We start from the raw sequence: 12,068 nt of genomic DNA, 5'->3' as shown, positions 1-12,068 counted from the left end.
AGAGATTTGAAGTCAAGGCTTTTGCATTTATTGTGGGTGGTGGTCTATCAACTGAAGCTGTAAGTACAAAACAATACAGATTTTGGTGGCTTTACACTTCCACTCTATGGGGGGGAAATGTCAATTCTAAATTTTTTTTTTTTCCTCCATAAATGTCCTACACTTGATTAGGTGTTCAAGTGGCTTTTGCTAATGGGAAATGCAATGGCGGCACATGGCCATTCTTGTAATTGATTTTGCATGCCACATCAGTATAACACCCCTAAGCAATCACTTACTTCCAACACAAGGATGAGATGTTGGTAGAACAGGGATGGTCCAACAAATGTCACCTCCTGGTGTTATACAAATAACATCTACAGTCTCATGTTCCATGTGAATGGGTTGATGTGTCTGTACTTTGGGGGGGAAAAACTGGTACCTGGACAGATGCCTTTACTGGGTCACTTAAAAACGGTGTTCTAAATCTGGAGCTCAGTTGTATGGTCAATGTAGTTATTGACCAAGCTATTGTGGCAATGCTGAGGCATGGGAAAAATCAATCCTAGTGTCATGAATGACTACAGTTCATGTTACTGGTCCTGTGTAGCACCATTGACTTGGTTTCTAGTATGGTACTGAGAAATATAGCTGCAGGGCTTTGAGCAAGTGTAACTAGCAAAGGGTTGAGTGGAGGTTATAAAAGCTGAAAACTGGGTACAAATAGCAAACTTTCAAATTGGCAGGCATATATAACATCTGTACTAGGTATATCAATATAACTGGGGGTCACTGCACACACGTCTACAAACTACATGACCATAAGTATTCTTATTTTGCAGGTCTATTTCCACTGCAGTGCTCTTATTTGCAGTACCCTGTCTCCAGACAATCCTCTCTGCACAAAAACTTGTCCATCTAGAAGAAAGAGGGGTAAGTGTTAACCATTTACTTCCCAACATATGTAGCTGTTATACATGGTTTGTCTTTTTGTTGTAGATGAGTTGGTTATGAACAGACATTCTATGCTGGCTAGTCTTCCTGGACCACTACTGTTTGTTGACTCCGATCCTGCTATGATCCTACAAGGTAATGTAGAATACATATACTACACTATACTACAAGTGATTTGTCAAGTTGGTTGCTTATTCTGTGTATTTCTTCTAGATGAGAACAGCATTATTGAACAAATCACTCTTGGCGTTCTGCCTGCTTTCGGAATAGTTGCTGTGATTGTCCTGGTCGTCATTCTAGTGTCCAGCTTCAAACAAAAGGCAATCCATTGACTGTTAAAAATTTTGTAATAAAAACAATACTTCAATTAAATGTGGAAGTGCTTTATTAGGTATCTAACATGCTTTATTCTATCTTGTTTGTGTATATCAGCATGTTCCTCTACCTGCCTAAGATCTATGGAGTTTTATGCAACCCTGGACATCCTAGCCAGGTTCTTTCTACCTGGAATGTTGAGCATTAGAATGGTGGGGGTACTGGCATAATACAATAACTCTGCAGCACAGCATTATTGACTTGCATTAATAATTTGCTTGTTAGTCCTTCCTGTACCTTGAAGATAAACATCTGGAAGGGGGATGTTACTGGGACATGACTGCCTATGTCCATATAAATGGCTACAAATATACATTTGGGGCTTGGCTTGTGAAAGTTAAGTCTTAACTTTGACATTATGTGCAAATAACTAAATATGGGTGATATCTGCTTCTAGTGTGAAGCTAGATTGGTTGCATAGAAATGTACTATTTTAACTAAAGGCAGGGCCATACCATGTGTACCATGATGGCTCCTACAAATTATGCAAGTCTTGGAGCATAACTGCATACAGAAGCCAGCAATGCCAGGCCAAGTGTCAAAATCTAGATCAATGCAATAGCTGGAAGACTACCTCTAAAAAGTTTACTTTATCATTTTTGAAATTTTTCACAAAATGCATCTCGTATGCAAGAGATGTTTTAATATTATGCAAGCTTAGGTGAAGTAATGGGATACTACATCAAGTAGGGTATTGAATTAAACAAATCTGCTAATGCAAGCAAACACCAGTCCTCAATCTTCTAACAACTTTTCAAATTGTTGAATAAAAAGATGTGTGGCAAGGGGAAGCCCTCTATCCTCTGATCACTACTTGGTTTGATATGAGAAAGTTTTGTGACCCAAGACCCTTCATGTGTCTGACTTTAATCATAAGGTGCCTGGCCTGGTTGTATAAGGCTAAGAGAAGAAAAGACAGGCTTCGCTAAGGGTTTGCTTTGGGATAATCAGTCTGTGGTCATTCTGTACAAATTTATACTGTTAAATGGAAGTTGCAGGAACTCAGTCCCGACATGTTTTGGCTATTAAGGGCTTCCTCAGGATTTAAGAGTTGATATGTTTCATTTGCTGATATGATTAAGGGGCTATGTGTTTATGATAGGGTTAAGGATGGGAGCAGACACATGGTTGTAGTAAAGGTAAGTTTTCTAGATAAGAAAAGGGTATAAGTATGCTGCCTGCAGGCAAAGTCTGCTAGCCATGTTTTGGTGGTATACAATAGGGTAGTAAAGTACCACCACAAAACATGGCTTCTGCAAATAATATGAAATTATGGTGCTCCAGGCAGGTCCTGCATAGTATGTACAGCTGGTCTTAATAAATATCCTATGGTGCCTGCTGCTCCAACAAGCTATCACAAGGGCCTGCTTTTCACAGGCACTTATTTTTCAGTTCTGTTGTCATACCTGAGTATGACATAGATTCAATACAAAATTATTTCAATTTCCCACCAGCAGGAAGATGGGGGGGGGGGGGGGGATGCTGACAGCAAGGTAAGTGGGGTTTTATTATGTGTTTAGGTACCCCAAGTGTGACACGGGAATACAGGTGTGTGGGTTGTTTGTTTTTGTTTTTTTTTAATATATGGAAAATCCACCCCAAGTCACTCAGGAATACTGCTAGGGAGGGTTTATTTATCTTTCTATTGCAATCAATGGGAGCATTTGGGTGTTTTGTGCTTTACAAGTCTGTGTTTAAAATTCCAATGGGCTAATCTACACCAGGAGAGGCACTTTTTTGTGTCATAGATAATGGTCCTTTCTGTATTTCAAAAATTGATTTCCATGGCATTTTTAAATCTTAAAAATCTAATTGCACTTTTAACTGCACCATATATGATTTCTAGTGGTTTAAAGGCAAGCTTTAAAACACCTGAATTTCAAACATGGGCTTTTAAAGCCTCAGGTTAAACACATGGGAAATGGTTTGTGTAGACCTAATATTAATGCTGTAAGTTCAAAAGTGGTATGTTTTTATAAGCATTAACCACCTGGGCATTACACTGATGTCTGGATTTCTGTACTAAAAGCGTTATAGGTTTTTTTTTTTTTTTTTTTTAATTGTAGACCAGTAACTTACAGAAATATGTCCGAACAGGGTTCTAGTAGATCTCATGAATATAAAAAAGTTTGAAACACAATCATGTAAAAAAAATAAACAAATAAAATAAATAAAATTAAATAAACACGAAAATCAGCTTAAACAAGAAAACATAAATAAATACTGAAAATGTAATAATTCAGTATACTGTATAGTAATATATTTTTCTAAAACACCTCCCTAGTGTGGTAAATTTTAAAATGGCACATACCTATAGACCAAACCACATAAATATATTTTGGATTGGATACAGGACTTTGTATTGAATCCAATACAAAATATTTTAATTTCCCGCTACGACCCCCGTCGACGGGCACACGCACGGACATTATCAGGAATCACCAAGGGACGCATACGCGAACGCCGGGTATTCTAATTCTTTCCAAACTTCCCTGCAAAAAGTGTAAAATTTTTTGCATGAAAATGTATTTCAGATTGTAGGCTATAATTCACCGAATTACTCAATAATTACTTATAATTCACTGAATTACAACAAATTACCACATAACTCACCGAACTATGTCCAAAATTTTATAAATGTAATAAAAAATTTTTTATAAAACAAAAAAATCTTTAGAAAAAAATGGTGTATAATAGAATGTATATGTACAGTAACTTATATTGTATATATAATACAATTATATATATATATTATATAAAGATTTCTTTGTATTAGACTCAATACAGCTTTTTTGTATTGAGTTCAATACAAAGTGATTTGAATTTCCCACCCCGCCTCCCACAATGACGCACGTTGCACTCTAGTGGTTATAGTATAAAGTAAAATAAATGCAGAGAAATATATTAAAAGTACACAAAATCCAACTTTTCTTTGGGGGAGCTAGAACTTAACAGTCAATGCAACTGCTGTTTAATCTTAATGAACTCTTGCTGCATACATGGTCTTTTCTGGTTTCAACAGATTTTTATTAGTTTTTACAAAAATATAAACGAAAGGGAAGGCATCAATATTCAAATATCAATTCACAGAACTCCCAAGCATACAAACAAAACAAAATGCTAGTAAAAAAAACATATAGCAGGCACTAGCAATTTGCATAGGACTATACGTCTTAAATCCCATTAGATATGGTATACAAAAACAAATTCTTGAAAACAGTAACCATTAAAAGATATCGATAACGTAGAGAGTAGGGAACAAGGAAAGGTAAGTTGCACAAATAGCTGATTTTTACTTTCTGGAACTGTATTTCTTATTATACACCTACCATTATATGGACCGTATTAATCCCAGCCCATAGGCATATTGTACTCAATCCATGGAAACCAGATCTTCTGAAATTTGGGCACAGAAATTTGTTATGGTGGGATTAGCAGACCACCAGGCCCTGGCAAATAGTTTTAGCTGAAGTAAATAGGTAAGTCAACAATTTGGACTGGTTATTGGTACAAACAGAAGGCTTCACGATTAAAAAGACCTCCACAGGTTGTTTTGTTGTGTCCAAAATCTTTTCACCTTGGGACATTCCTACCTAATAAGATTTAATGTTTTCACTGTTCTACATCCCCAAAGCAACCTCCAGAGCAGGTGGGTTTTATCCTAGCCAAACAGTTCGGTAGTATTGCATCTTCAATTTATAATTGGCTTCCACCGCCGATGCATTTATGCTGCAATGTGCTACTGTATGCCAAATTTGTTCCTGATCTTCCTGCCCTAGCGATAAGAGAAGTCAGTTTCCCAGTGGGACACGTAGGAGGGGGTAGAAGTACATTTCTGTACTAGGTCACTATACGTGGCTGATGAGGATCTTGTACACACCTGCTCAAACCAGGTCATGTTAAATGGACTAAGTGCCCCCCCCCCCAGCTTGGCATAGGTAACTTGTTGAATTTTTAAATATTTCTGATGAATGAGCTTCTGATGATTGTTGTGAAACACAGTGAAAGGGAGTTTCCCAAAGAGATTGATAATTGCCATTTACCAGCTAAATTGGTTCTTCCATTCACAGTATAAAGAAAAAATTACTGAGGGGTTTGCTCTCGAACAATGCGTGCTCTTTTCTAGCTGTATGCAGGTAAATAGAACAGCAAGTATATGTTGTAAACCCAGCAATAGATCTTCCCTGTCCTTGCTTACCATTCCCCCACAAACCACTATTTCCCTAATTGTACAACCACACCAACCTCTGGGAAATGGCCAGATGACCATTTATTACCAAAACCAATATCAAAATACCTGTATGATGAAATAGGAATAAATAACTTTTAACCACATAATATATTGGTCCCAACATAACTAATGATAACTAACCATAACTAACTATAACAAATTATAACTAATAAATAACCAGCCATTGCTTCATAGCTTACTAACCATACCTAATCGACCAACTAACCATAACTAGCCATAACTAACCATAATTACCTAAAACTAACTAAACATAACTAAACCCCCCGAAACCCTTCCCATCTCATCAGGCTGCAGGTCCTATCTATGGGGGAGCTGCTTTAGGCTCCTATGAGACTTTCTGATTATTCCTCTGGAGAGCCACCTAAGGGTAAACCTTTTTAGCAAGTCAAATACAAAAGCCTGCAATACGCTAGGTTTGGGTGGGAATGACCTGATAAGAAGAAAGTTTTGGCTGTTATGCCCCTATGGGTCATAAGAAAAAAAAAGCAACTGGTAATATTCAAAATTTCACAAGAGTACATACAAGGATACAAGTCATATCAATTAAAGTAAATCCAAAGCAGTATATATGATAAACAGATTTACAACCTTTCTATTTAGAGTGTACATTTGTGTCCTTATGTGTGTATTATTAAGTTCAAAATACATATGTTGGTAACATATCAGGTAAGAACAGGTTTACGAATCTGTATTGCATATATGGATGATTTGCAGTTTAATATGTAGATTTCTGGTGTTGCATGGTTGTGACGCATTAATCATTTATGTATTTCCAGGTAGTTGTAAAATGGAACTTTTGAGACAAGAATCAGAAAGTCATCAAGAATTCTGATGTATAGGCTAAAAAAATAAGGAGAAATAATTGACTGTGTAAGAAATGATGGAGGAATAGGTTGATGGAGACATAATAATATATTGAACAAATGGTGTCCATTTTTGTTAGAAGCGGATGTTAAGAAGCTTACAAATAATATTAAGGCAATGATTTAGACTTACCAGTGGAGTGTAGTAGATGGTCGGTAGGATGGATTTCTTCCCAAATTGCGGCTGTCATGTGAAGAGATGCGGCCATATGGATAATGTGTTTGTAGGGGGAGCCTTGTATAGTCTCTTCCCGCATCAAAAGATATTCTTCAGAGACATCAGAGAAAATAGGGAAGAAATATTTTCCTGGCGTGTTGCACTACTTCCTCTCTGGAAGGCTTACACTCTGCCAGCACTCCCACTGTTCTGGGCTTTCATTATCGGGCTAGGCCGGTCAGGGCCCCGGCTAGGAAATTATAGTAAGGTACAACCTTCTTATAGCATCTGACAGTCCCAAAGAATAACATTACCCATTTCTTGGTTTTGGGAGTAGGCCAGGCTATTATGGCCTCAACCTTTCCTGTCTCACACTGAAACACAGGCTGTTAGTTTATGGCTGTTAGTGACTAGCCACAATAAAATTCATCTGTATTTTTGCACATAGAGGCCTCCATTTGATCAGACATGAACTGTGGGCGCTGGTTGCTGATGAGCTTGGCTATGAACCCGAAACTCTGCCGTAAAACTGAGGTGAAGATTTCCAACTGAGCATTAGTAAGTTTTGCCTGGAGGAAGGAAAGTGCCACTGCTTCTGGATAACAGGTGGCATAGTCCACTACTGTTGACATGTACCACATGCCTAGCTGCTGGCAGTAGGTAAGGGCCCAATTATATCTACAGCAACAAAAGGGCTCATCAATCACAGTCTAGTTGGTCAAAGTATCAGGTTGGTTATTCCAGCTACAAGCAGCACAGAAGAAGTGTGTTAGCGTTGTAATTTGCTTTAGTGTAGGGCAGGCAATCAGGAGATGTCCAGATATGCCGCAGTTGGAGCAGTTCTGAGTATCTGCTGAACCCAAGTCCATAGTAGAAGCTCCAGGTGTTGTTTACTGTGGAGCTTGACTTGTTTGGGCAGAAGTAGTAGGTGCTGGTGGTGGTCTTTCTCCTCTCCAGGAGCTAAGAGGAGCTCTGCTGCTATCAGGCATTCGAGTAGTGGCGGAGGTGTGCTGGTGCTCTAAGAAACTGTTTGACCTCAGGGGAACAGCTATAAAGGAATTGGTCATGAGGTCTCCCAAGGTCTCATAAGTTTATTTTTTCTGACTGACCAGAACCTTGTGGTTGTCAGTGGTCCCTTTATGCAGGGGCCGGAACTTTTTCCAAATAACTTCTGGGATTAGCTCATACTTGGCAATTGTAATGTCTTTTATAGCCTTGTAGTCTCGATCCAGCTCATGTTGCAACCTTACAAAAGCATCCACAGCTTTACCTCTCAACCCCGGGGTCAGAACACTGGCCCACTTCTCCTGGGGCAACTGATACTGACGGCATTTTTCAAAAGACTGAAAACTAGAATATTCCTGGACTATTACTATCTTTTTACAATATGAACTATATACTAATGGTACTACTTGCAGACAAATTTTTGTCAGAGAATCTGCTCCTGAGATGTTTATCTAGTTCAGGGGTCGGCAAACTCCGGCCTTTTGTCCAGTTGCAGCCTAGCCAGTAGTTCAGTCTGGCCTAACGCCACCTGGCTGACCTGGCCTAATGCCGGCCGGCAACCCGCGGCTCTGAAGCCACGGGTTGCTGGCGGATTGGTCAGGGGGCGTTAGGAACTACCGGAGCCGTTGGACCTCTGGTGCCGCCCCCTTGCAGTTGCTCCCCTATTTACCGCGGCCGGGGTTGATACTTCCGCCGCCGCGGTATTAAGGAAAAGCTCCCTGAAGATAAATCCCTCTCCTTTGCAATACATATGGTTTTTCCCTGGTGGTGGGCAGGTCTGGGCTAGTGTGCTCCCGCCCACCCCATAAATGCCCTAGTGGCCATAAAACTTTGCTGACCTCTGATCTAAAATACTACAACTCCTTGTTTGTTTGGTTAATTTAATTGTAATATAAATGAAAATTGAAGAAACGTAAAATGCCCATGGCAAAGTTTAAAATAGTTTGGCATTGAACTGCCTAATTGAAATGACTTGATCATGTTGTGGTTTACTGGGAAAGTCATTATTTTTTCAGCTAGTACTCCTTCACCTATCTCTGTACTCCAGGTACTTATTAAATTAGCTATTTTAACGACACCTAGAATTTAGCAGTTTATGATCCAAATGCCTCAATTTAGGTTCCACGATTTATACAAAAGTGAAACATTGTCCATTTGTTGAGCGCAGTGCTAGTAACCGTTCAGTAAACGTGGTGCTTTTAAAAGCCTCACTAAACCCCAAATCCAGCAAGGCCTCTATTTTTCTTACAGGTTTCTTTTTTAGGGTTTTTTTTATGAATTTTTGCTCACAGGATTTAAACAAACACAGCCAATCATAGTGATCACATTAGGGAAATACATACAAAACAAACTGTTCCAGTCTAACATGGAAATTTCCCTTGGGAAGTTTTTCTTGCATTTACAAAACAGGAAGTGAAAGTAAATCTCCCAAGCAGAAATAGAAGTAGAAAAAGAAAACTTGGCAGGGGTTATAACCCTTTAGTCTGTCTATGATGTTATCAGTTTATGTTTCTTCTATTTATTCTTGTTCTATGTACAAGAATGCATAGAACAAGAATCTGAACAATCTGCTAATAGGACACCTAGAAAAAGATCTGAAGATGAAAAATAATAATATGCAATGTGACTTGTGTAAATCAAATATCCGTCAAAGCAGTGTAAATGTGTTTTTTCTTTCACCTGGTGAGGTGTAAAGCAAAATGTTTTTACAACTTGAATAAAATACATTCATACGTACTAGCGCCTCTCTACATACACTCTCAATGAGGCTCGGAACTTGCTTTCCAGCTATTAATTAATTAATAGCTGGAAAGCTATAATCGAGTTCATTTGGACTCGAACCAGCCAAAGAAATCCTTTACTTCTTGTCCAAGGGAAACCCCTGCCATCTGGTAATGTTCTTCACGTACCAGTGGGGCAAGTCATAGTCTTCCATCGTCGGAAGCTGCCTGTCACCACAGCTATGCCTCAACAACCGCGGACCGCCACCATGAGCACCAGCTCCAGAGCACCTTTCGGCCCAGTTAGATGTTCGCCCGTGTGGGCATTTTTTAATGTCCATAGTGATGACAACACTATGGTCAACTGCAAACTGTGTGCTCAACACTTTAAATGAGGCAAAAACCCACACAAACTTGGAACAAGTTGCATGAGCACACATTTAAAAAGCCACCACCCGGTAACCTGGCAGGAACACCTGGTGAAAGCACAGAGCTCTGTGCAACCATGTCCGCCCAAGAAGCAAGCTCAAACTGCTCAATCTTCCTCCGCTGCCTTTCCTTCTTCTGCCACCAAAGTTACCCGTGCTGCTGCCATCAATTTGAGTGGGGCATGTAGCCGAGCATTACCTTTTTCAGGCTCCACCAGCGGTGAGCAGGAGCTCCAACGCAGATCAGCTGCTGTCACACTGCTAGCAGTCAAGACCAGGCATCATTGCCATCCCCCACAACTTCTACCCCACTGTCCAATCTTTCTGTGGTTAGCATTAGCAGCATCCAACCTTCCATCCCCCAGATGCTGGAGCGCAAGAGGAAATATGTCCCAAATGACCCCAAAACAAAGCAATGCGGCAATTGCACAGCTGATAGCATCAGAGCTCCTCCCTTACCGGCTGGTGGACTCCAATGTGTTCCGTTACGCATTTCTCTGCAGGAACCCACAGTACAATATGCCTAAATGACAGTATTTTGCACAAAAATGTGTTCCTGCTTTGCATTGGTTGGTCAAGCAAGCATAGACATGGGAAGATATGGGTAACTTTGGTGGCAACAGGGGAAGATGCAGCTGCAGCAAGGCCTGCATACCTACCTCCCCCCAGAGCACATCGCCATGCAATTTCCTCCTCAACCTCCACTTCCACCTCCTTCTTTGACTCTTGTGCCTTAAACTATTCTTCCAGGGACACTTTGCAGTGGAGACCCAGCACCTCCTATTCGGCAGCATCTGTTTACCGCCAGCAAGATCATGCAGTTTGCTATTTCAGTGCACAATTCCTATGTTGCCACGCAGTCCTGAGGTTGCGAAGCCTGTGTTCCCTCTGCCACAGGGGCATAGCCATTTTAAGTGCCTTGTGGGAGCAGGAGGACAAATGGCTAACTCAATGGGGCCAATCCGCTGGCAGCCCTGCATTGTGGGAAAGTCACACACGTACCTTGCCTGGCTCACGTCATGAACCTTATAGTACAGCACTTCCTTAGGATATACCCGGGCCTCCAGCCGCTGTTGCTGAAGGCCAGAAAGTTGTCAGCACATTTCTGCAAGTCGTACACAGCCAGTGCCAGATTGGTGGATTCACAGCAAAATCTGAACCTGCCAGTGCACCGGTCAATTTGTGATGTGGCCACGCGTTGGAATTCCACCTTTTACATGCTGCAGCGGTTGGCTGATCAACAGAAAGCTGTGGTGGATTACGTGGCAGAGTCTGTTTGTTTGAGACGTATACCTACACTACCTTTCTTCAGCCCTGCGGAGTGGCTGCAAATGTAGGACTTGTGCACTGTATTGTCACCTTTTGAAGAGGCCACCAGGATGATCAGCAGAGATCAGGCCTGTGTCAGTGACACTATCCCCATCATAAGTCTGCTGGAACAGATGATGGTGGATCTCGGACACGACACAGAGCAGATGCCGCATCAAGAGACGTTTCAAACATCATCTCGGACATGCGTGCCTACTAGACATAGTGCACCACAAATCCAGGAAGAGGAGGTGGAAGAGGATGAGGTGGACATTGCAGGCATGGCAGAAGGGGAGGAAGGGGCAGAGGAGGATATTGGGGGTACTTGAGCATCCATCCACCCAAACACTAGGCGCCATGATCCGTGGATGGCAAGACCAGGCGGAGGAGGAGGAGGACGACGACCCTGTGCTGCTGTTCGACCCACAGGAGTCTGGGTACAGAATTACCTCTGTGGATGGTTTAAGCCACATGACAGGCTTCATGCAAGAGTGCAAAGCCAAAGATACACACATTGAACACATTAAAACTAAAACTGACGACTATTGGATTGCTACATTACTGGATCCACGTTACAAGCCTGAGATACAACAACTGATCTTGCCCCAATACATGGGACTGAGCTCTGCATGGGACATCTGCAACCTGCAAAGCCAGGAACCACTGGGCTACTGGGTATCCAAGCTTCAGCAGTGGCCGGAGCTGGCAGAACATGCCATTCAGATCTTTGCCTGCCCAGACACAAGTGTGTTATCTGCAAGAGCGTTCAGTGCAGCTTGGGGCATAGTGAGCGACAATGGGATTTGGCTCTCCACAGAAAATGTTGCCGGGTCGCATTTATTAAAATTAATAAGGCCTGGATCGGCAATGACTTCAACACCCCCTCTGCAGAGTGTACTGATTAGTCGTCCACTGCTGCACGGCCTGCTGACACCTTGATGGGAAGAGCACTTTCACAGCCTTCAGCATCTGCTTCTACTCCTCACCCTAGTGGCCCTCTACCTCTACTCTGTCTCTGAGGTCAAT

General features: G+C 41.3%; 1 long non-coding RNA gene across 1 annotated transcript; it reads left to right on the top strand.

The window, feature by feature from the left end:
* Positions 1 to 1,068, top strand: LOC140334625 (uncharacterized). Its single transcript, XR_011921613.1, has 3 exons — positions 1 to 59; positions 822 to 912; positions 979 to 1,068. It is a non-coding gene; the product is annotated as an uncharacterized lncRNA (long non-coding RNA).
* Positions 1,069 to 12,068: the final 11,000 nt, after the last annotated feature.

The sequence above is a fragment of the Pyxicephalus adspersus genome, chromosome 7 (genome assembly GCF_032062135.1).
Source record: "Pyxicephalus adspersus chromosome 7, UCB_Pads_2.0, whole genome shotgun sequence".
Lineage (NCBI taxonomy): Eukaryota > Metazoa > Chordata > Amphibia > Anura > Pyxicephalidae > Pyxicephalus > Pyxicephalus adspersus.
Note: the sequence above shows the minus strand (reverse complement) of the source record. Positions and strands in the feature narration are given on the sequence as shown.